Consider the following 24,370-nt stretch of genomic DNA (forward strand, 5'->3'; position numbering starts at 1 on the left):
GCCTACTTAGAGGTGTTCACTGCCTAACATATAAAGCTATGTCAAACACACAGCTGTTGGACATGATCCACGTAAAACACTCACAATCCCTCTGACCTTCAGACCCAAAACCACAGTGAAATACAAAAGGAAGGGGTGTACCCATTTACCTTATGGATACCCACACCTTCAGGTTAGTGGCACAGCATGAGGCCTTGGAGACCATGCAAGTGCAACTAACATTGGGGAAAGCTGCTCATCAGATTGTAGCCTGCTACAGATCACTTACTTTGTCTCTGGAACCTCACTCAGTGTTCCTGAAAACAGTGGAAAATATAAAGGTCCTATCAAACACCATTATGTGAGGAGATTACAACTACCCAAACATTGAGTTGGAGAATTACTCGTGTACAACGTCCTTTGCCCAATATTTCCTAGAGTTTAAAAACTCTAACACTCTGGAACAGCTGGTCACCATGCCCACTAGAGGTGACAACATACTGGACATGATCATCACCAACATGGGGTACCACAACAGAGATAAACCCCTCGCTGGCAATATCAGACGATAAAGTAATCCCACTGGACAACCGCATCCCACCCCCCCACCCAGTCAATGAAAACACTGTGAAGACATTTTTAAAAGCAAACTCCACACTTCCCAACACCAAAGTTGAAAGTTCCAAAGCCCTCTTGCTATAGGATAATGGTAAACAATCTGCCGAATCATTTACAAGTGCATCCTATGAGTATCTACAGGGATGCATGGATCGAGACATCACAAATAAAACCAAGATGCACTCCTCCAAAAATAAGAAAACAATCTGGTGGTCATTGCCCATAAATAAGCTAGACAACAGAAGGAGGAAACAAACACGTGATAGAGCAAACTTCACTAAAGGAAAGGCATCACTGATCATTATTAGGAAGAAACAATGATCGCTCATAAAATAATCCAAGGCCAGTTTCTAAAGACAAAGTGCCAAGGAATGTAAGAATAACAACCACAAAGCCTTCGGTAGCTATACCAGACATGTAGGTGTCAACTTCCAAATATGCTGTCAACTACTGAAATATGGCAAGAAATACACTGAACCAACTTTCATTGCCCACATCCTGGGGGACAAGTTCAGTGTAAACTCCCCCATCACCCCCAAAAGGGCCTGTGTCCATCACAGAAGGATGCAGAGCCCCATACTTCCTGGACATGCAGGTAAAGACAGCCCTCTCCAAAGCTATGAACACAGCATCAATGGGACTGGATGGTGTCCCAGGCTGCATCTTACACTAGGCCCAAAAGGAACTACACCCTCACCTACATTCACTGTCCAGACTCAATCGTACCACAGGCTATGTACCCAAAGAATGGCATAAACTAACAGTCATCCAGCTCCACAAAGGGGGTGCCACAACAGAACCTGGAAACCATTGCCCTATATGTCTACTCAGCCTGGTCTACAAAACTATGGAGCAAATTGTCATGGAACGCATAAACAGAGACATTGGGGACCTCCAGACACTGGACTCTACACAACTTTGCCTTGTTAAAGGCAGATCCTGCCTCCTAAACCTAGTTGACTTATTTCAAACAGCTTCCAAGGACATAGATGGAGGTGAAAGTAGTCCACACAGCCCAACTGGACCTCACTAAGGACTTTCTACACCATTCCCCACTCTGTTATCATGGACAAGCTTACCAGCTTGAACATTAACAGCTATGTCACAGGATGGGTGGCCAAGTGGCTCACAGATCAAACACACATGTTCAGAGTTGTGGGTACCATGTCCGACTCTAAGCCAGTCACAAATGGCATCCCACAGGTCTTGGTCCTGGGACCCCACCTGTTCAGTAGATACTGCTCAGAGGTACAGGCAAGCATGGGAGGAGTATGGCTAAACAGGTTTGTAGATAACTGCTAACTGTGGTCCATAATCGACTCTACGGCTGACACAGGCATCCTCCAGAAGGGTCTTACAGAGATAGATACCTGGTGTCAAAACAATGCCCTCAAGCAGAATGCCAAACAATGCATAGTCATCCCCTTTGGCTAAAACAAAGTGCAAACAAATTACCACATAGGTGGTAATCCAGTATGTACGGAGAAAGTCATTATAGCCCTGGGGACACAGGTAGATAGTAAACTCTCCTTTGATGATCACATGGCCAAAGTGTTTAGACATTCCTTCTATGTAGCCCACCTAATGGAGCCCACTTTGTCTAGTCTGATGATGTCACCATCCTACAAATATACCTGTGGAAAAGTGAACTCACAATAATGTGTAAAGTGCATTGTGTAAATGTATATGTTTATAGTATCATAATCCAGTTAGGTAGGGGTTTGAATCCTGCACTTGATAAGTGTGTGTGTCTGTTTGTGTGTGATTTCCTTGGAGAAGAGCAACCTTTTTGGAGAGTAGTGAAACACCCTAAAGGTGGTATACCAATATTTGTCAAGTCTGATGATGTCACCATCCTACAAATATACCTGTGGAAAAAAAAACTCATAGTAATGTGTATAGTGTGTTGTGTAAATACATACTCTTATAATATCATAAATCAGTTAGGTAGGGGTTTGAATCCTGCATTTGACAAGTGCGTTTGTGTGTGATCTCCTTGGAGAAAAGCAATCTTTTTGGAGAGTACTCAAACACCTTAAAAGTGGTATACTAATCTTTGTCAAGTCTGATGATGTCACCATCCTACAAATATACCAGTGGAAAAGTAAGCTGCCAGTAATGTGTATAGTGCGTTGTGTTACTGCATACTTCTCTAGTGTCATGAAGTAGTTAGGTAGGGGTTTGAATCTTCCACTTGACCACTGTTTGTGTGTAATCTCCTTGGAGAAAAACAATAATTTTGGAGACTACTAAAACACCTTAAAAGTGGTATACTTATCTTTGTCAAGTCTGAAGATGTCACCATCCTACAAATATACCTGTGGAAAAGAAAACTCACAATAATGTGTATAGCACGTTGTGTTAATGCGTGCCCCTCTAATATCATGAAGTAATTAGGTAGTGGTTTGAATGCTGCACTTAACAAATTTTTGTGTGATCTCTTTGGAGAGGAGCAACCTTTTTGGAGAATACTCTAACACCTTAAAAGTGGTATGCTAATCTTTGTCAAGTCTGATGATTTCACCATCCTACAAATATACCAGTGGAAAAGAGAGATGGCAGTAATGGGTATAGTGTGTCATGTTAATGCATGCTTCTCTAGTATCATAAAGGAGTTAGATAAAGGTTTGAATCCTGCACTTGACAACTGTGTGTTTGTGTGTGATCTCTTTGGAGAAGAGCAGCAATTATGGAGACTACTGAAACACCTTAAAAGAAGTATACTTATCTTTGTCAAGTCTGAGGATATCACCATCCTACAAATATACCTGTGGAAAAACAAACTCACAGTAATGTGTATAGTGCGTCATGTTAATGCGTGCCCCTGTAGTGTCATGATGTAGTTAGGTAGTGGTTTGAATCCTGCACTTGACAAGTGTGTCTGTTTGTGTGTGATTTCCTTAGAGAGGAGCAACCTTTTTGGAGAGTACTGAAACACCTTAAAAGTGGTATACTAATCTTTGTCAAGTCTGATGATGTCACCATCCTACAAATATACAAGTGGAAAAAAGAAAGGTCAGTAATGTGTATAACATGGCGTATTAATGCATACTTCTTTAGTATCATGACGTCGTTAGATAGTGGTTTGAATCCTGCACTTGACAACTGTTTGTGTGTGATCTCCTTTGAAAAAAGGAACACTTTTGGAGACTACTAAAACACCTTAAAAGTGGTATACTTATCTTTGTCAAGTCTGATGATGTCACCATTCTACAAATATACCTGTAGAAAGGAAAACATCCAGTAATGTGTATAGCATGTCATGTTAATGTGTACTGATCAATTATCATAAAGTAGTTAGATAGGGGTTTGAATCTTGTACTTGGTGAGTATGTTTGTGACACTGTTGGTCAATGTGTTATGGGTTTTGCTTTTACTATTTTGCTTTTACTTTTGGGCTTCGGACCAGTTAGTTATTTTGCACTGAGAGGGTTTGTGGTCTGCACTGTTGTGGAAGAACAGGTAGCTTACATCCTTCTAGGTTGAGAACTGCTGATTGAGGGCTCAGTGTCTGTTATTCTAAAAGTGTATTAATTCTGGTTTAAGCACTTGGGCTTTCAAGCCAGTTATTTTACATTAAGAGGGTTCGTGGTCTGCACTCTTGTGGGAGGAGAGGCTGGACTCTGCCCTTTTGAGCTGGGAATTTCTGGTTAAAGGCTTATAGTGCATGCATATCTGAACTGTTTCTTACTGAAGTTGGTGCGCCTTGTTTGCTGTGGCATAGACTGGATTCGGGCCTGCTGGATCTAGCTTTGTTTGTGTAACTTGAGCACTAATCCAGACATTCTCTAAAGTATTCAATGGTATTTATTACTGCTTGGTTGTAACTTGATTAAAGTGTAGCTATCATTCAAGTCTTTTGGATTAAGCACTTGGGCTTCAGACCAGTTGTTTTACATTAGGAAGGTTTGTGGCAAGCACTGTGGTGGCAGGACAGGTAGCTTTCATCCTTCTAAGTTGAGAACTGCTGATTGAGAGCCCAGTGTCCAAGTGTATTAGTTCTGGTTTAGGCACTTGGGCTTCAGGCCAGTTATTTTACATTAAGAAGGTTCGTGGTCTGCACTCTTGTGGGAGAATAGGCTGGACTCTGCCCTTCTGAGCTGGGAATTTCTGGTTAAAGGTTTATAGTGCCTGAATATTTGAACTGTATCTTACTGAAATTGGTTCACCTTGTTTGCTCTAGCATAGACTAGATCCAGGCCTGCTGAATCTAGCTTTGTTTATATGCTTGTTGTTTGTTTGCTTGTTATTTCCTGGAAGCTAATTCCACCTAATACGCAACTTCTCAGCTTCTGTGGATCACTAGTGATATCTGCATTGCTTACTGTACTTATTTCCTTGTTTCACTTGAAAGAAAGTTACTGTTTGTCGTTTTGCATTTAGTTACTTGTAACACATTGCACTCAAGTTACCTGGCACTTGCTCACTAAAGCAATTATATAAGTCAGCACTAAAATTAAAAGCACTACACCCTCACTCCCCACTGGCCCTTGTTTTCAATTAAGGATTTCCCAATATTATTCTAGCATGTCCAAAGGTCAGTTGTCAATCTCCTCTCCGGTCCAGCTGGTGAATCTGGGAATCTTGAGGCAATGTTATAACTGCCTCATGTACACAGACAACCCTCTCCTCCTCCCACATAACACAAATACTTGCATAGAGATGCAGCTATTTAGCCAAACTGGAGGCTGAGCTCTCTCAACTCAGGACTGGCAAGACCAGACAGGAGGAGAAGGCAACTACACACACCACAAAACCAGCCTCACATAATGCTACCACTCCACTGAATCAAACACATAAACACACAAAGACATACTGGAGGCTCTGAGTAAAATTTACCTAAACAGCAGAGGCCTCCAAAGCAGACACCCAAACAACTGCTACCTCAAGACACCCCACAAGCAACACATAAACCACAAAAGCAGTGTGCAAAGCAGTCACAGCCCTTAAGGCCAAATACAACACCAAACATACTTGTCATAGGTGACTCCATAGTCAGACACACTGACGTCCCACTCAGCAGGCTGAACAAGGAGAGGGTCACAGTAAGCTGCCTATCGGGCGCTAGAATCCGCCACATAACACAAGCACTCGGGTCACCCCATGGCAAGTACAAATATGACACAGTCATTGTCCATGCTGGTGTGAACGACCTGAGACGCACTCCCTGGACTACATGAAAAGAGACATAGAGGAGCTCTCTGATTATGTAGCCCAGGCAGGTATGACCCTAACCCTGAGCAGTATCCTTCCTTCACCAAGAATGATGCCACAATATAGAGACAAGATGATCAGCTTTAACAATTGGCTTAATGTCTGGTGTCATTCAAAGGGGATCCAGTGTCTGTCTGCCTGGGATGACATGCTTGACAAGCCACGCTGCTTAAGGGACGGCTTGCACCTGTCACCCCTGGGATTCTGGATATTGGCTAAGGCTCTTGCCACCCCCATAGTGCCTTTTTTAGGCAAGGCTCAAATTCTAAACCTACCACCCTAGAAAACAAAATGGGAAGAAACTGAGGGTAATGCTGTTCAATGCCAGAAGTCTAAATCTCAAAATGCATGCACTCGAGGCCCTTCTCAGTATGGAGAACATCGATGTCTGTGCTGTAACTGAAACCTGGTTCAAGGCTCCTGAGAGCACCCGGCACTATTAGGTTTTACCTCATATCATGCCCGCCCCAAAACCCGGACCACACCACAAAAGGAGGGGTGTATCCATATTCATAAAGGATACCCACACCTCCAGGTTGGTGGCAACGCATGAAGCTTCGAAACCATCCAGGTGCAACTAACCATAGGCAAAACTGCTCTACAAATTGTAGCATGCTACAGGCCACCCTCTCAAACTCAGGAACCCCACACAGCCTTCCTGAAGACACTGGAGGGTATAAATGTATCTCCAAACACCATCATATTGGGTGACTTCAACTACCCGAATATAGACTGGGAACATTACTCAAGCCCTAACTTTCTAGCCCAACGGTTCCTGGAGTTCATAAATTCAAATGCCATGGAACAGCTAGTCACTGTTCCCACAAGAGGAGAAAATATACTAGATCTCATTGTCACAAACATGGGGACAAAATGCTCCACACCAGAAGTATATCCCTCATTGGTGAGATCTGATCATAAACTAATCTCACTGGGAATCCGCATCCCGCCCCACCCCAAACAAAAAAGACCATAGTGAAGAACTTCTAAAGCAAACTTCACACTACTAAGACTGGTGTGGTATCCTTCAAGGCCCCTGAGCCAGAGGAAACCACAACCCAAGCTGCGGAAGCCCTTACAAATGCCTTCTATGAACACCTCCAGGACTGCATGGATCAGGCAATCCCAAATAAAACCAAGACACTTTCCACAAAGGGCAAACGTCCAGTCTGGTGGACCCCAGCCATTAACAAACTTTACAATAAGAGGAGAAAGCTATTACATGATAGAACAAAATCCATAAAAGGGAAGTCACCCCTGATCATTATTAGTAAAAAATACGAGCACTCATAAAATCAACTAAGGCCAATTTTGAGAGAAAATTGCCATGGATTCAAAGGACAATCATAAGGCCTTTTTCAGCTATGTTAGGAACCTGGGTGGAAACTCCCAGATATGCTCAGAATTAGTCCAAAATGATACAAAAATCACTGAACCCACAGACATTGCCAACATACTGGCAGACAGGTTCAGTGCAGACTTCACCCCCCTCCCCTAAAGGAGAGATAACTATCCCAGCCGAGTGTAGCCTCCTGGACATCTCAAATGCAGGTGAAAGCTGCTCTCTATAAAGCTAAAACACAGCATCAATGGGACCGGATGGTGTCCCCGGCTGTGTGCTACACGAGCTAAATGAGGAATTAAACCCGCACATAAGGCAGCTGTTTAATCTCAGCCTTACCACAGGATACGTGCCCAAGGAGTGGCGTACGGCAACTGTGGTCCCACTCCACAAAGGCGCCCTCTACGGATCCTGATAAATACCGCCCCATAAGCTTAACAAGTCTAGTCTGCAAAGCTATGGAGAGGATCATAATGGAGCCCATAAACAAAGATATATGGGACTTGCAGACATTGGACCCGACCCAGTTTGGCTTTGTCAAGGGAAGATCATGCCTTTTGAACTTGGTTGACTTCTTTGAAACAGTCACCAAGGCCATTGATGAGGGAAAGGCAGTCCATACAGCCTACCTTGACCTTGCAAAGCTTTCGACACAATACCCCACTGGTATTGTAGAAAACTTACCAGCTTAAATGTAAACCCATATGTCACAAGATGGGTTGCAAACTGGCTTAAGGACAGAACCCACTGGGTTAGAGTTGCTGGCGCTGTGTCAGACTCCAAGCCGGTCACAAGTGGTGTCCCACAGGGCTAGGTCCTTGGCCCCCTATTGTTTGGCATCTACTTCTCAGAAGTACAGGCCAACATGGGAGGACTTTGGCTGACAAAGTTTGCAGACGACTGCAAACTGGGCGCCATAGTGGAAAGTGCATCAGACACGGATATCCTTCAGAAGGGACTCACAGAAACAGATAGCTGGTGGCAGAGCCATGGCCTGAGGTTAAACGTCAAAAAATGTATAGTCATACCCTTCGGGAAAAACAAGGTAACCCCAAGCTACCATATAGGTGGCAATCCACTAAGCACAGAAGAGGTTATCAGGGACCTGGGGACCCAGGTTGACAGTGGCCTTTCTTTTGACACTCACATTGCTAAAGTGGTTTGAAAGACCTTCTACATTGCCCACCTGATCATGAAGGGATTCACATCCAGATCTAGTGAGGTCATTGTTCCCCTGTACTCTTCACTTATCAGACCAATGATCGAGTACAATGCCCCATTCGGGATGTATCTCACCCGACATCTGCAGCAATTGGAGAGACCCCAAAAGTTCCTCACCAAAAGGATAAAGGGACTCCAAAATCTGTCATATGCTGCCAGATTGAAGAAACTCCAGCTCTATTCAGTCGCATACTGTCTGCTCAGAGGTGACATGTGCCTGACATACAAGGCCATGTCCAACCCGGAATTAATGGACATGCTCCACCTCAAAAAATCCAAATCCACCAAAACCACAAGGGCAAGCGACTTAAACCTTAGCACGGCTATAAATAGGACGTGCTGGAGGGATAGATTATCACTCAGAGACTCCCTATGCTGTGGAATAAAATCCCGGTCCATGTGAGGCCGAGCACCTCGCTGACTCTGTTCAAGAGAAATCTAGACCTGTGGATGGGAGATCGTAGGTTTACCCCGGGAATCATATCTGTGTCACTGCTGGACAGAGGCACAACAAACTAATGGGCACAGTATTTTTTCATATAAGGGGTGGCGTAAGCCACAAAAATTTGGGCTAGGCTTATAAATGCCTTAGGGCAGATAGCCTAGTATAAACCTATGAACCTATGAACCTATGAACTACTGTATGACATATCAGTATGACAACAGTATGTGCACTGCACATGTGAGGTAGCTGTGTGGCAAATACATATACATACATGTGACCTCAATTATTGCATGTGTGGGAACCCTGCTTTCTCCAAGAACACATCTGTCATCTTTTCCAGAGTGTGCTGCTGCTTTTCAGATCTTAGGTCACATCTGTATGCTTGTGACAAGGCCAGCCACAGCAGTGATCCCTGGCCTAGGTCATCCGTGTCACACACACTCATTACGGTTTCTATTGAATTGTGTGAGTGAGGGTTTATGGCTGAGGTATATGTCAGACCTGTTCAAACGCAGCAAAGTCTGTCAATGATGGCTATTCATTATAGGTGTACAACAACCGTTGTGGATATGCATGCAGACCCCTTATTGCTTATGTGATCTACCGAGAGATTTCAAAATACCTTTGGAAATGTGATTATTAAAGGAGAGATGACGTAACACTTGGTTGCATGTACACATCGGTACCTGTTCATCATGTTGGTGGCTACTACCTATGTGGTACTGTGGGGATACTATGTTGTAAAGGTGGATGACTATGCTTTGGTTGGCTTATAGCTTATAGCTTTACAGCATGGGTTTGACAACAGGTATTTGTCTGTATGATACCCTTGTGGAGGATGTGTGTGTCATCTGGAGAATGCATTATAGGCCACAGTATGCATTACCAGACATGGACGGACATATCCCTACTGTGATTGCTTGTACCTAAGAGAGCTATATGCCAAACAGGAGTGGTCTCAGTAATGGGTGCAGGTGAATACCACTGGTTACTGGCATAGTAAAGTACCTGAAGGATCCAAATGTTACTGTGTGTCCTACATCTGTGTGTCAGTTGTCAAGACATCATCTAATGATTGGTTATGGTCAGGCTGTTGAAGTTATCTATACAACCAGAATGCAAAACAATGACAGATAGTAACAGTATCACCCACAACACAATGTCAAACCATGTCATACACACGTGTAGTCAAGTTCCAAAATGCGTGTAGTACAATGCATACTGGCCACACATAGAAACTATTGAGTGTTACTGTGTAATACAGGGCATGTCACCCTGCCCATGTGTCCACTATGCACGTTCATGCAGACAGTGAACCTCCATCATGTTCACAAATGTACACCTGCAAATCTGTGCTACACACATTCCACACATACTGTTCACTCTCTAACACATGCTGCCAATACTACATACATCAGCCAAGTAGCACGTGGACGGATAATACACTATTGGAACTAACCCTGGTGTAAACAATACTACATTGACAATCATAGCTTTAATGCATCATGCCTGCTCAGCTACACCTTTAAGCATATCATTACACTCTACTGCTGACAACATGCTAACATTGCTATACTGCTATTAAGTCACCGTGTGCATCAGTACCATGGTAGCCTGTTCCTGCATCAATGTTACAGATGACAGGAGGTGGCACAGGTTTCATATATGCACAGGGTGTGTTGTTGGTTTGCCAGAGGCCTACGGTGAGCCATACAATTGACATATGTGTGTGTGTGTGTGTGTGTGTGTGTGTGTGTGTGTGTGTGTGTGTGTGTGTGTGTGTGTGTGTGTGTGTGCTATGGGCCAATGTTGATGTAATGTGTGTGGGTATGTGTTTGCCCTAGGTGTCTGGTTTATGTGTGTGTGTGTGTGTGTGTGTGTGTGTGTGTGTGTGTGTGTGTGTGTGTGTGTGTGTGTGTGTGTGTGTGTGTGTGTGTGTCTGCATGTACACAGTTCCACCATGTGCCTGCCATATATGGGTATTTGTGGGACAGCTACAGACTCTACCTGCCAGGCTTTCCAGATCATCGTCTCTGGCCACTGATACAGTACCTGTGCCTGGCAGGGGTACTACTGACACCATCAGGTACTAAGCCATACTGGGTACTATCCCCAGAGGTAGATGGATGCAGACTTGACCCAGGTCCCTGCTGGGACTGTCCAGAGCCACGTGCAAGTGGTCTTCTAGAACATTCTATGGACAGCCCACCCCCAACATTGCTGGGGCTGGTACTGGCACTACAGGAGCGGCTGTGACTTGAGGGACATCCGTGGTGACTGCCAGCTGCTGATGTTGTTGGCATACATCAACGTCGATGACTAAACTGTCCCGCACTGTCCTGGCACATGGACATGACATTGCGGAGGACATCTAATCTCTCACCCCAATGTCTATCAGTGACCTCAATGTAATTACAGATGGCACCTACTTGGTCACAGATACTGTCAATTACAGCAGTGTCATGTGCCCTCTGTGCCCTTAGTCCCTGTCTGGTGTACCGTTCCATACATGCCTGTGCCTCCATGACAGCCTGGAACATGCGTTAGGTTGTAAGACTTATGGCACGTCTGCAAGGGCATGATGAGCAGCAGTGCTCCAACGAGAACCCCTGGACATCTGCCTATGTGGTACCCTTCCAGACATTTGGGTATGGCTGCTGTGTCGAGATGCATGTGCCATAGATACCACACTGTCCTGGCCAATGTCAACTGTATGCTGTCTCTCAGCTAAGGGAATTGCTGATGGATGTATTGGCAGTATGACTGTGTGCATGGATGTGGTGGACACTTGTGTACTGTTGATTGGTGGCCCAACGACAGACCCTGGCAAACATGCCTGTGCCTCAACACACCTATCATCATTATCACTATTTTGCTCAGTGACATCAGTTTCCCTGCTGCTGTGAACCAGCCCAAGCTCATCACTTGTGAGAGGAAGACAGGAAACACACTTTACGACCTGTACATGATGTCGGAACAAATGCACACATGCACACATGAACACATGCACACATGCACACATGTACACATGAACACATGAACACATGCACCCATGAATACATGCACACAGGCACACATGCACACATGAACACATGAACACATGCACACATGCACACATGCATACATGCGACGGTGGAGTACGGTATCACAAGCCAAACAGTTATATCACACGTGTCAGCATGCAGGACGTGTGTTGCTCAACAGCATGCAGTGCGAGTGTAGACAGCCCTTGCTAATAACAGTATACATGGCTTTGATGCATGTGTGTTGATTGGCCTTACCCTGGAACGCAATGTGTACATGGACAACACTGCTTTCCAAGTATTAAAAGCTCTACAATGTCCTGTGCACCATCACTCACAGGTATACATACCATGGCTGGATGTGTATCTGTGTGTCACTTAGATATCCATTTCTGTTTAGAGCGTCTGTGTCTTTAGCAGATAATTGTGGACACAGGTTTAGCACATGCATGCTATGTATACACACAGGATGAGTGGTGCATGTATACCTGATGGAATACCATTGCTCAACATAGCCATTGTACAGTGGTTATGATGAGTGTAGGACATATTGTGGACATGCCAGTGCCAGCCATGATATGGCATGCTACAACACAACTGCAACATTAAACATCACACATACACAATGTGTGTCATGTGACCTATACACTCAATAGCATTAAAATATATATATGTGTCACTTTGTACAAATGGTGATTGCTATGCATATTTTGTATAGGTGCATATGTTTGCACACACACAACATTGAGGTGCATAGCAATCAATTAATGCTATGTGTAGATCTGTAGTCACTGTAACTGGATGGGGTGTAGTACCATGAGCCATCATCATGCAGCATCATGTGGTCACTCAAGGCTACTAATGTGTGCCAGACCAGCACATCACATTCTGTACCTGAACTGAAGTGACATGGCTGCATTCACCATTTCACAGCCAGTTGTTACATGGGTTTGTAAGGTGCCCAATAGTGGGCATTGCCTAACATGAATGTCTTATGTGTTGAAGAGTGTCGCACAGCCATATGAGAGGCCACTACCCCTCAGGTATATTATGTGTGCTGTGTGGATGACATTTGGGATACTGGAGTGTGACCTTACAGCGGGTGTCTGAATACATCACGTGTACTGCGTATGACAAAGTAGTGTATGTTGTGTGCATGTGTATCGACTCTGCCTAGCCAATGTCCACTACAGTGTTGCCACAATTGTGTGGGATGCTCTGTGTATTGCATGTGTTTGAGGCAGCTACTCACGTTACTGGGATGTGTATAGTCTCACAGCAAACATGCACAGCATGCATTATGCGTAGGTGTGTTACGTGTACATGGCTTACACCTCACCTATGACATGCACATCTAATTAGCGATATTAAATGTAGAACACACTCCCCAACATGGGTCTGCTGCCTTGCTGTCACACCAGAGGGACCTTCAAGGATATGAGACAGTTTGTCAGTGGCAACAACTGTTGCATTGCTACTGTGTGTTTGCAATCTTACAGTAGTACAACGGTTCACAGTCACAGGCCTACAGATTATATTCCTAATTATTAGTATTGCACAACACTAGGCACAACATCTTCTAACTACACAGTATACACCTCACATAAACATGCTCTACCAATAGAGGTAACAGTAGTCTACAGCTATGTCATGTTACCTGCACACTCAGTGTCAACTTGCTGAGTGGCTCCAGCCTCCATGATGATACATGTTAGTTGTTGTTGTTGGCCAGGAGCCACCTGGCTCAGGAGCAGCTCCTCCACTCTGGTGAGGGGGGATGGATGGTGACCCGACCACCTGTGGCAAGCTGTTGTCTAAGGATATCAGACGCACGCTGCTGGATATGTCTAATTAAATCACTGCAGTGGTGGCGTACCTGCGCATATGTTCGATTATGCATGCCTATGTCATTTACCCTACAGACAACATCTTGCCACAGTGCAGTCCACTCATGCTGGTCCTGGCTGGTTCTTGAGAACAGCAGGGCATAGTGCTGCACCAGGCTTGTTGTAATCTGTTCCTCCTCTGCTGGGCTATAAGTGGGATTATGATGGTGGGCCATGACCCTGGAAGACAATGAAACAATATGTGTGAGCAAGTCATGTGGCACACTTAACATTCTAAAGTACAGATGTCAATTAACTGCCATATATAGCAACCTAGTTGGCTGTCAGAGGATACACACTTTCAATACCACATATCAGTGCTCAACCCACAACTGCCTGACAGTGCCTGGCACACTCTGTATATCAAACCATGTTTTGCACAGCAACAAAGATAAACCTGTATGTAAGACTATACAACAGTACATGGCACACTGTATGTGACACAATGTACCACCTAGACACAGGAGGTATATATCAAGCTAATTCATCAAGAAATATGTAATCCATTGCAATGATTGTAAAGTCCAGTTATAGTATTACCAGTATACCACACTAGTCGTTAATGGCAAACCCCTGCCTAACATATGTGCACATTCGTTAATGTAGGTGGCATACTGCTGTACTAGACTATACATGTTGCTAGATATGCACTTATATCCTGTAAACACACATATGACCAAGGCCATGGTATAGGCATATCCACACACACATCAGACATACATACCAGACACAAAGGTATGGAAACGCAGATGACCTTTCCTTGTGTACCATACAGTACTGTGTGTCAGTAGTTACAAAACCTTATTCTTGAGGTATGTAATCTGTGAGGACTACAGGGAACACACAAAACAGTGGTTCCAAGAAATGTGGACATACACCATACTGTGCTGTTTAGGCATACAGCTTCAGGTAGTACTACAGTTCATACAGGAGTTGTATTCACCAGCAGTAACATTCAATAAGCATACATGTACTGCTTTAGCCTACAATGGGACACCCCAGTCAACACCAAGGGACTACATCAGACCATATGGCATACTGCTTTTTCTGCCTAGCAATAGCATACACATCTCTTGCTGGGAGAACAACTAGGACACATAATACCATGACTCTTGCTGGGATAACAACTAGGACACATAATACCATGACAGAAACAGTTTCCCACTAAGCTATCACACATATTAAGAACTCTGACACATTGACCAACAAATTCACAGTCACACTCAGTCAACCTCACATAGCAATTATTGCAACAAGTACATGTGGGTGTGTAGCGGTTCATAGGTAGGTAATAGGCTATTGGACCTAGGGCCTATAGAAGTCTAGCCATACGCTACCCTGGCCTTTGACACACAGGTAATTTAATTTCACGTGGCCTTGTCAAGCAGAGCCACAGAGGTGATTCCCGGGGTGTATTTCCTATCTCCCATACAAACATCAGGATTTTTATGACAACTGCTAATTAGGAGCATTGTTTGCTATTGATAGGTGGTTTGTTCCAGAGTATGGGATGTATCTGAGATAGGAATCTATTCCTCCAGCATGTGCTGTTTATTGAGGTCACAAGGTTTAGGTCCCTAGAGCATGTAGCTCATAGGGATTGTGATCTGTTTACTTGGAGCATGTCCAACAGCTCTGGGTTTGACATAGCTTTGTATGTTAGGCAGAGGTCACCTCTGGGTAGGCGGTATGCGACACAGTCTAGCTGTGGTTTTGTGAGATGGTCTACATAGGGCATCTGTTTGAGGCCAGTATTACTCTTTGTGAGGTATGTCTGTGTCCTTTCCAGTTGCTGTAGATGTCTTGTGAGGTACATACCACATGGGGCATTGTACTCTATAATGGGTTTTGTGTGATGAGTAGAGGGGAACACTGACCTATATTTCCCTTGTTGACACACCTTTTGTGATGACATGTGCCACGTAACAGATTACATGACTAGTGTGGCACTGTGATTACCAAACTGTGTCCCATGGTCTCTTTTCACACCTTCAGTGTTAATAGACTACCACCTATGTGGTAGTTAATCGGTACAGAGTTCTTGTAAGAAGGGATGCCAATGCAGTGTCAACATTGAGCTCGAGTCCATGGCTTTGTCACCAGGCATCTGTTGCAGTAAATATGACCCTGTCTCTCGATATATATACATATATACATATACACATATATATACATATACATATATATACATATACATACATACACACATACATATAAACATCCATTTGTGTACATATAGTTATACATATAGGCACATATACAGTCCACCTTTCATGGTGGGGATATCAATTTTGCGAAGGTTGTGAGGTATACAGTTATGTCATAATATTGCACAGTGTTGTGTGGAATGTATTGAAGGTGTTCTCAGCCCATGTAGCTTTAGTAGGCCTCACTGGCTGCAACACTGCAAACCTGATGAATCATACCCACAGCGCTTAGCCACCACATGTCATATACCAGCACTGTATGCTGTCTTGTTTGACACACACTAAAACCTACATATAAATATGCACATAACAACCTTCAACAACATATATATGTCCACCATTCACAAACAGTTGCAGTATGTCCCTTGCTCTATGCACATGCACAGATGCTAATATGTTTGACACAGACAGATCTCTCCGTATGTGTGCGCCATACACACACAAGGTCCACACTGTTGTAAGTTTGTGTACCTCATGGCTGACCTGTTGGGCCTTGCTGCAACATGTACAGGTGTCACATGTGAGCACACAGTAATATTAGAGGGTGTATATATAGCTGCAAATGCTAGATTAGCATACTAGCCTGGTACAGCTGTTGTCAATGCTATGCTACATATTAATATGACTATCATGCATTTGTTACTCTGTCACATCCATGTTTATATAACTGTATGCGCTACTCCCCCAAACAGACATTGTACACACTACTGTACAGAACACAGATAACATGGATCAGATATTTGACATTTAATGCTGAACTACATATGTCACAGTCATATCCCACTGCACAAAGCTACACACTGACTTCTCCATGCCAGTAGTTATGCAGGGCATCTGTGCATAGATACGTACTGCTGCCACATATGGATGATTCAAACTATGTAGAGTACTCTTCAAAAACATCTACTACATGCCAGTAAATACATAGCTGTTACATACCTCTCCTTTGTATGTGTTTGTATTTGTCAGTTCTATGTGTTTAGTAATTAATTTTTTTATATCTTATTTTTTTCAAGATATATTTTTTCAATATAATTTTTTTCTATATATTATTTATTTTCAATATATTCTTTTTTCTTTTTTTTTCCAATATATTATTTTTTTCAATATATTTTTTTTATATCTTTTCTTTTTCTGTTGCTGTTGTCTGTGTCTCTCTCTCTCGCTCTCTCTCTCTCCATATCTGCAATGAAATGATTGCATGTGTGGACAGCAAGTACAGCCTGCTTTTATAGGAATCTGCGCATGTGCATGTGATGGCCTCTGCACCAATTGTTGGCCACCATTTGGCAATTGCATGCGGCCTGCTGTGTGTTACTTGCAGTACTCACTGTCATAGCAACCCAATGCTATAAATTGCTAAGTCAGGTAGGCATAGCCCTTTCAACTTTGCAAAGTGGGGACCATGCTTGTTTGCTGTGGACATCGTTGCGTAAGTCAGAAGGTTGGTATACTTCTTATATCTGATGCTAAGGGTGTAGTCAGTGATTTGAATGTTGTCCTCAGACCTGAATGTTGTCACTTCCAGTACACAGTTGTCAGTGTAGAATTGTACTCACCCCTACAAATGCTAACACAAGATACATGGGAGTATGTAGTTTCATTTCAACTTATACAATTAGCTGCCATACATACGTAGTTATTGAGATGTTTTCATTTGGCAGATGAACTGTTTGTGAACTGCTATACTGTGAATATTAATGTACTCACTTCTGCACAGTTTGTGCTTTTCTTGGTTGACAGCACAGGATGCTTATGAAAACTGGACAATTCCAGTACTGAGAATGTCTACCTACATCCTTGCTGGACCTTGAACACATAGGTATTTTGTACAACTGGGTGGGGATTGTCCTGCTATGATACTGTGTGGGGTTGTAAAGTGCTGCTGTAACATTATTTACCGCTAGAATAGCTGGTTCTGTTATCACAGTCATGTAATGCAATTCCACAACAAGTGCTGGTAATGTTCCACATAACAGTATTATGGCATGTATATATATATATATATATATATATATATATATATATATTATATATATTATATTATGGCAACATCCGGAGTTCGAGACTGACAGTGGTATTTAATTTTACTGCTGAGCAGAACAAGGGCCCTCACATGCAGGGTGACTAAGGCACTTTTAAGCAGTTGTAAGTGGGTTTGCACGACGCTTAGCAATACTTAGCTAAGTGCACACAAGCGCACACTCGGGCAGACCCACTAATCACTGCTTAAAAGTGCTTACTCCCGCTAACCCCCAGCCATTTCTTTGAAAGAAAAGAAAATGGGGAGATAGGAAAGTGGTGAAAAAGGGGCACAAAGAGGGAAAGACAGTAGGGAAAGCAGCTAGGGATGTGCAGGACGGGTGTAGCGAAGGTCCATAGCTGCCCATTTCTTTAACAGCAACAGCTGTGCATACACTAGAAATTTGGAGGGAAATTTGAAACCTTCCACCCCTGAGAGAGGGGTGAGGACAACAAAGTATGTTGTACTGCCAATTAAATTTCAGTTTATGTGTTCAGCAGACATGTGTGCAAAATGGGCAGCTATGTATGGGGCGTAATTGTTTTGTGGGAGCAAATTGCCCATTTTTTTTTCCTCAGGTGAGAGTGGAATGTGGGGTAGGGGAAGTAGGTATATTTGGGGAGGTAGGTTTGCTAGATATGCACTTATATCCTGTAAACACACATATGACCAAGGCCATGGTATAGGCATATCCACACACACATCAGACATACATACCAGACACAAAGGTATGGCAACGAGATGACCTTTCCTTGTGTACCATACAGTACTGTGTGTCAGTAGTTACAAAACCTTATTCTTGAGGTATGTAATCTGTGAGGACTACAGGGAACACACAAAACAGTGGTTCCAAGAAATGTGGACATACACCATACTGTGCTGTTTAGGCATACAGCTTCAGGTAGTACTACAGTTCATACAGGAGTTGTATTCACCAGCAGTAACACTCAATAAGCATACATGTACTGCTTTAGCCTACAATGGGACACCCCAGTCAACACCAAGGGACTACATCAGACCATATGGCATACTGCTTTTTCTGCCTAGCAATAGCATACACATCTCTTGCTGGGATAACAACTAGGACACATAATACCATGACTCTTGCTGGGATAACAACTAGGACACATAATACCATGACAGAAACAGTTTCCCACTAAGCTATCACACATATTAAGAACTCTGACACATTGACCAACAAATTCACAGTCACACTCAGTCAACCTCACATAGCAATTATTGCAACAAGTACATGTGGGTGTGTAGCGGTTCATAGGTAGGTAATAGGCTATTGGACCTAGGGCCTATAGAAGTCTAGCCATACGCTACCCTGGCCTTTGACACACAGGTAATTTAATTTCACGTGTCCTTGTCAAGCAGAGCCACAGAGGTGATTCCCGGGGTGTATTTCCTATCTCCCATACAAACATCAGGATTTTTATGACGACTGCTAATTAGGAGCATTGTTTGCTATTGATAGGTGGTTTGTTCCAGAGTATGGGATGTATCTGAGATAGGAATCTATTCCTCCAGCATGTGCTGTTTATTGAGGTCACAAGGTTTAGGTCCCTAGAGCATGTAGCTCATAGGGATTGTGATCTGTTTACTTGGAGCATGTCCAACAGCTCTGGGTTTGACATAGCTTTGTATGTTAGGCAGAGGTCACCTCTGGGTAGGCGGTATGCGACACAGTCTAGCTGTGGTTTTGTGAGATGGTCTACATAGGGCATCTGTTTGAGGCCAGTATTACTCCTTGTGAGGTATGTCTGTGTCCTTTCCAGTTGCTGTAGATGTCTTGTGAGGTACATACCACATGGGGCATTGTACTCTATAGTGGGTTTTATGTGTGATGAGTAGAGGGGAACACTGACCTATATTTCCCTGGATGACACACCTTTTGTGATGACGTATGCCACGTAGACAGAATACATGACTACTGTGGCGCTGTGATTATCAAACTGTGTCCCATGGTCTCTTATCACACCTTCGGTGTTAAGTGGACTACCACCTATGTGGTAGTTAATGGGGACAGAATTTTTGCAAGAAGGGATGCCAATGCAGTGTCAACATTGAGCTTGAGTCCATGGCTTTGTCACCAGGCATCTGTTGCAGTAAATATGACCCTCTCTCTCTCTATATATATATATATATATATATATATATATATATATATATATATATATATATATATATATATACACACACACACACACACATACATATAAACATCCATTTGTGTACATATAGTTATACATATAGGCACATATACAGTCCACCTTTCATGGTGGGGATATCAATTATGCGAAGGTTGTGAGGTATACAGTTATGTCATAATATTGCACAGTGTTGTGTGGAATGCATTGAAGGTGTTCTCAGCCCATGTAGCTTTAGCAGGCCTCACTGGCTGCAACACTGCAAACCTGATGAATCATACCCACAGCGTTTAGCCACCACATGTCATATACCAGCACTGTATGCTGTCTTGTTTGACACACACTAAAACCTACATATAAATATGCACATAACAACCTTCAACAACATATATATGTCCACCATTCACAAACAGTTGCAGTATGTCCCTTGCTCTATGCACATGCACAGATGCTAATATGTTTGACACAGACAGATCTCTCCGTATGTGTGCGCCATACACACACAAGGTCCACACTGTTGTAAGTTTGTGTACCTCATGGCTGACCTGTTGGGCCTTGCTGCAACATGTACAGGTGTCACATGTGAGCACACAGTAATATTAGAGGGTGTATATATAGCTGCAAATGCTAGATTAGCATACTAGCCTGGTACAGCTGTTGCCAATGCTATGCTACATATTAATATGACTATCATGCATTTGTTACTCTGTCACATCCATGTTTATATAACTGTATGCGCTACTCCCCCAAACAGACATTGTACACACTACTGTACAGAACACAGATAACATGGATCAGATATTTGACATTTAATGCTGAACTACATATGTCACAGTCATATCCCACTGCACAAAGCTACACACTGACTTCTCCATGCCAGTAGTTATGCAGGGCATCTGTGCATAGATACGTACTGCTGCCACATATGGATGATTCAAACTATGTAGAGTACTCTTCAAAAACATCTACTACATGCCAGTAAATACATAGCTGTTACATACCTCTCCTTTGTATGTGTTTGTATTTGTCAGTTCTATGTGTTTAGTAATTAATTTTTTTATATCTTATTTTTTTCAAGATATATTTTTTCAATATAATTTTTTTCTATATATTATTTATTTTTCAATATATTCTTTTTTCTTTTTTTTCCAATATATTATTTTTTTTCAATATATTTTTTTTATATCTTTTCTTTTTCTGTTGCTGTTGTCTGTGTCTCTCTCTCTCGCTCTCTCTCTCTCCATATCTGCAATGAAATGATTGCATGTGTGGACAGCAAGTACAGCCTGCTTTTATAGGAATCTGCGCATGTGCATGTGATGGCCTCTGCACCAATTGTTGGCCACCATTTGGCAATTGCATGCAGCCTGCTGTGAGTTACTTGCAGTACTCACTGTCATAGCAACCCAATGCTATAAATTGCTAAGTCAGGTAGGCATAGCCCTTTCAACTTTGCAAAGTGGGGACCATGCTTGTTTGCTGTGGACATCGTTGCGTAAGTCAGAAGGTTGGTATACTTCTTATATCTGATGCTAAGGGTGTAGTCAGTGATTTGAATGTTGTCCTCAGACCTGAATGTTGTCACTTCCAGTACACAGTTGTCAGTGTAGAATTGTACTCACCCCTACAAATGCTAACACAAGATACATGGGAGTATGTAGTTTCATTTCAACTTATACAATTAGCTGCCATACATACGTAGTTATTGAGATGTTTTCATTTGGCAGATGAACTGTTTGTGAACTGCTATACTGTGAATATTAATGTACTCACTTCTGCACAGTTTGTGCTTTTCTTGGTTGACAGCACAGGATGCTTATGAAAACTGGACAATTCCAGTACTGAGAATGTCTACCTACATCCTTGCTGGACCTTGAACACATAGGTATTTTGTACAACTGGGTGGGGATTGTCCTGCTATGATACTGTGTGGGGGTTGTAAAGTGCTGCTGTAACATTATTTACCGCTAGAATAGCTGGTTCTGTTATCACAGTCATGTAATGCAATTCCACAACAAGTGCTGGTAATGTTCCACATAACAGTATTATGGCATGTATATATATATATATATATATATATATATATATATATATATATATATATATTATATACGGCAACATCCGGAGTTCGAGACTGACAGTGGTATTTAATTTTACTGCTGAGCAGAACAAGGGCCCTCACATGCAGGGTGACTAAGGCACTTTTAAGCAGTTGTAAGTGGGTTTGCACGACGCTTAGCAATACTTAGCTAAGTGCACACAAGCGCACACTCGGGCAGACCCACTAATGACTGCTTAAAAGTGCTTACTCCCGCTAACCCCCGCGCTCATTTCTTTGAAAGAAAAGAAAATGGGGAGATAGGAAAGTGGTGAAAAAGGGGCACAAAGAGGGAAAGACAGTAGGGAAAGCAGCTAGGGATGTGCAGGACGGGTGTAGCGAAGGTCCATAGCTGCCCATTTCTTTAACAGCAACAGCTGTGCATATACTAGAAATTTGGAGGGAAATTTGAAACCTTCCACCCCTGAGAGAGGGGTGAGGACAACAAAGTATGTTGTACTGCCAATTAAATTTCAGTTTATGTGTTCAGCAGACATGTGTGCAAAATGGGCAGCTATGTATGGGGCGTAATTGTTTTGTGGGAGCAAATTGCCCATTTTTTTTTCTCAGGTGAGAGTGGAATGTGGGGTAGGGGAAGTAGGTATATTTGGGGAGGTAGGTTGGGGAGGTAAACAGACAAGACAAACAAGATGCATACAGGGGCAGAATATGACACATGGGGTGGGTGAATACCATTGACAGGGAAGGATGTTTGGAAATTGCAAGCCCATGAGCCCACAGATGGCAACAGTGGAACTGAGATCCCCACCCATGGGCAGTTACCACTGCACCTTCACAGCCCAGAGGTTGGCTGTGCTGGGGGCTGCGTAGGAGGGGCACTCGTGCCTCGAGCTGGTGTAGAGGATCAGCGACTGAACACTGGATCTCCTTACGCACCAAGGCCGGGACTGTTCGGAGGGTGATAGGTGGCCCTCCTCCAGCCACGCTTGCATGGGGGGGGAGCCCCATCCCCTGCAATGCTTCCACCCAAAGGTGGCACAGGGCCAACAGAGGAGGAGGTCCCGGGGTGGGCACCGGACCTGGTGGTGCCAGGTGCCATCGCCAGCTGAGGTGGGACAGGTGGGTCCGCTGGGACCAACCTTCCCATACGTTCTATGTTTAAGAGGATTTAATGACAATATGGGTTGGTAACAGCCAACAGCATTCCAAATTAGTTGTAACAGCATGCAGTAATATTCCCATTAACCCAACACACAAGAGTTCCACCAGTTGAACAGCAAGCATAACACATGCATATATAGAACAACAGTGGACATTCCAACAGCATGCAGGGTTGATTGGTGGCAACAGGCCACCAAGATTGTGTTGTTTGAACAGGGCACATGCATCAAAGTAAATGCAGATATTTATAAACCAATAGGAGATATGTCCCAACAAATGTTTTGAGATTAGACATACCCATTGAGGCGTGAAATTGCATTGTTTATGCATATACAGTAGGGTGTAAAAAGATACCTCCATTAACAACTTATATGTACTTATAGTTTACACTACATTCCTACTGACTGCAGGTATATATCCCCTACACGTATTACAATAGGCAAAGTCCATTAAGATGTGAAATGGGTTTTGCTAGTTCCTTATATACATGACCTGTATCTGAAATACAAACTGTCCAGGATGCAGATGTTACTGCTAAGTATTTATATATTTTATTTATATTTATATATCTACATATCTGGATGTGTTCAGGTGACATTATCAGTTATATTTTTACAGCCCCCTACATTTCTAGCAGCACACTGACATTTCTGGGGAACACATTAACAAGTTACTTGTGTGCCAGATTTACCTATACATGCCAGCCATTAATCAACAGTTGAGGACTGTATATATGCTTCACAGCTACTGGCACTCTCTTCATCCACTTTATATGGGCCTGCCCAAGTGTGGGTTGACAGCGCTTAATACAGCAGTACTATTTATATAATGCAAGAGTACAACAACATTTTAAACTAAGTGACACGGACACACTCCAGGAATTATACCTTTATTAATTACATTACAAACTTTTCTAGAGGCTCTCTCATTTATTTGATATTACAGTGCATGCAGAAGACTTATTCAAGATGTATTATACCTTTATTAATGGGTTACAACACTCTTTTTCAGGCTCTCTCACTTATTTTATATAACAGTA

Source organism: Protopterus annectens, chromosome 9.part0 (genome assembly GCF_019279795.1).
Source record: "Protopterus annectens isolate FY-2018-M chromosome 9.part0, PAN1.0, whole genome shotgun sequence".
In the NCBI taxonomy this organism is placed as follows: domain Eukaryota; kingdom Metazoa; phylum Chordata; order Ceratodontiformes; family Protopteridae; genus Protopterus; species Protopterus annectens.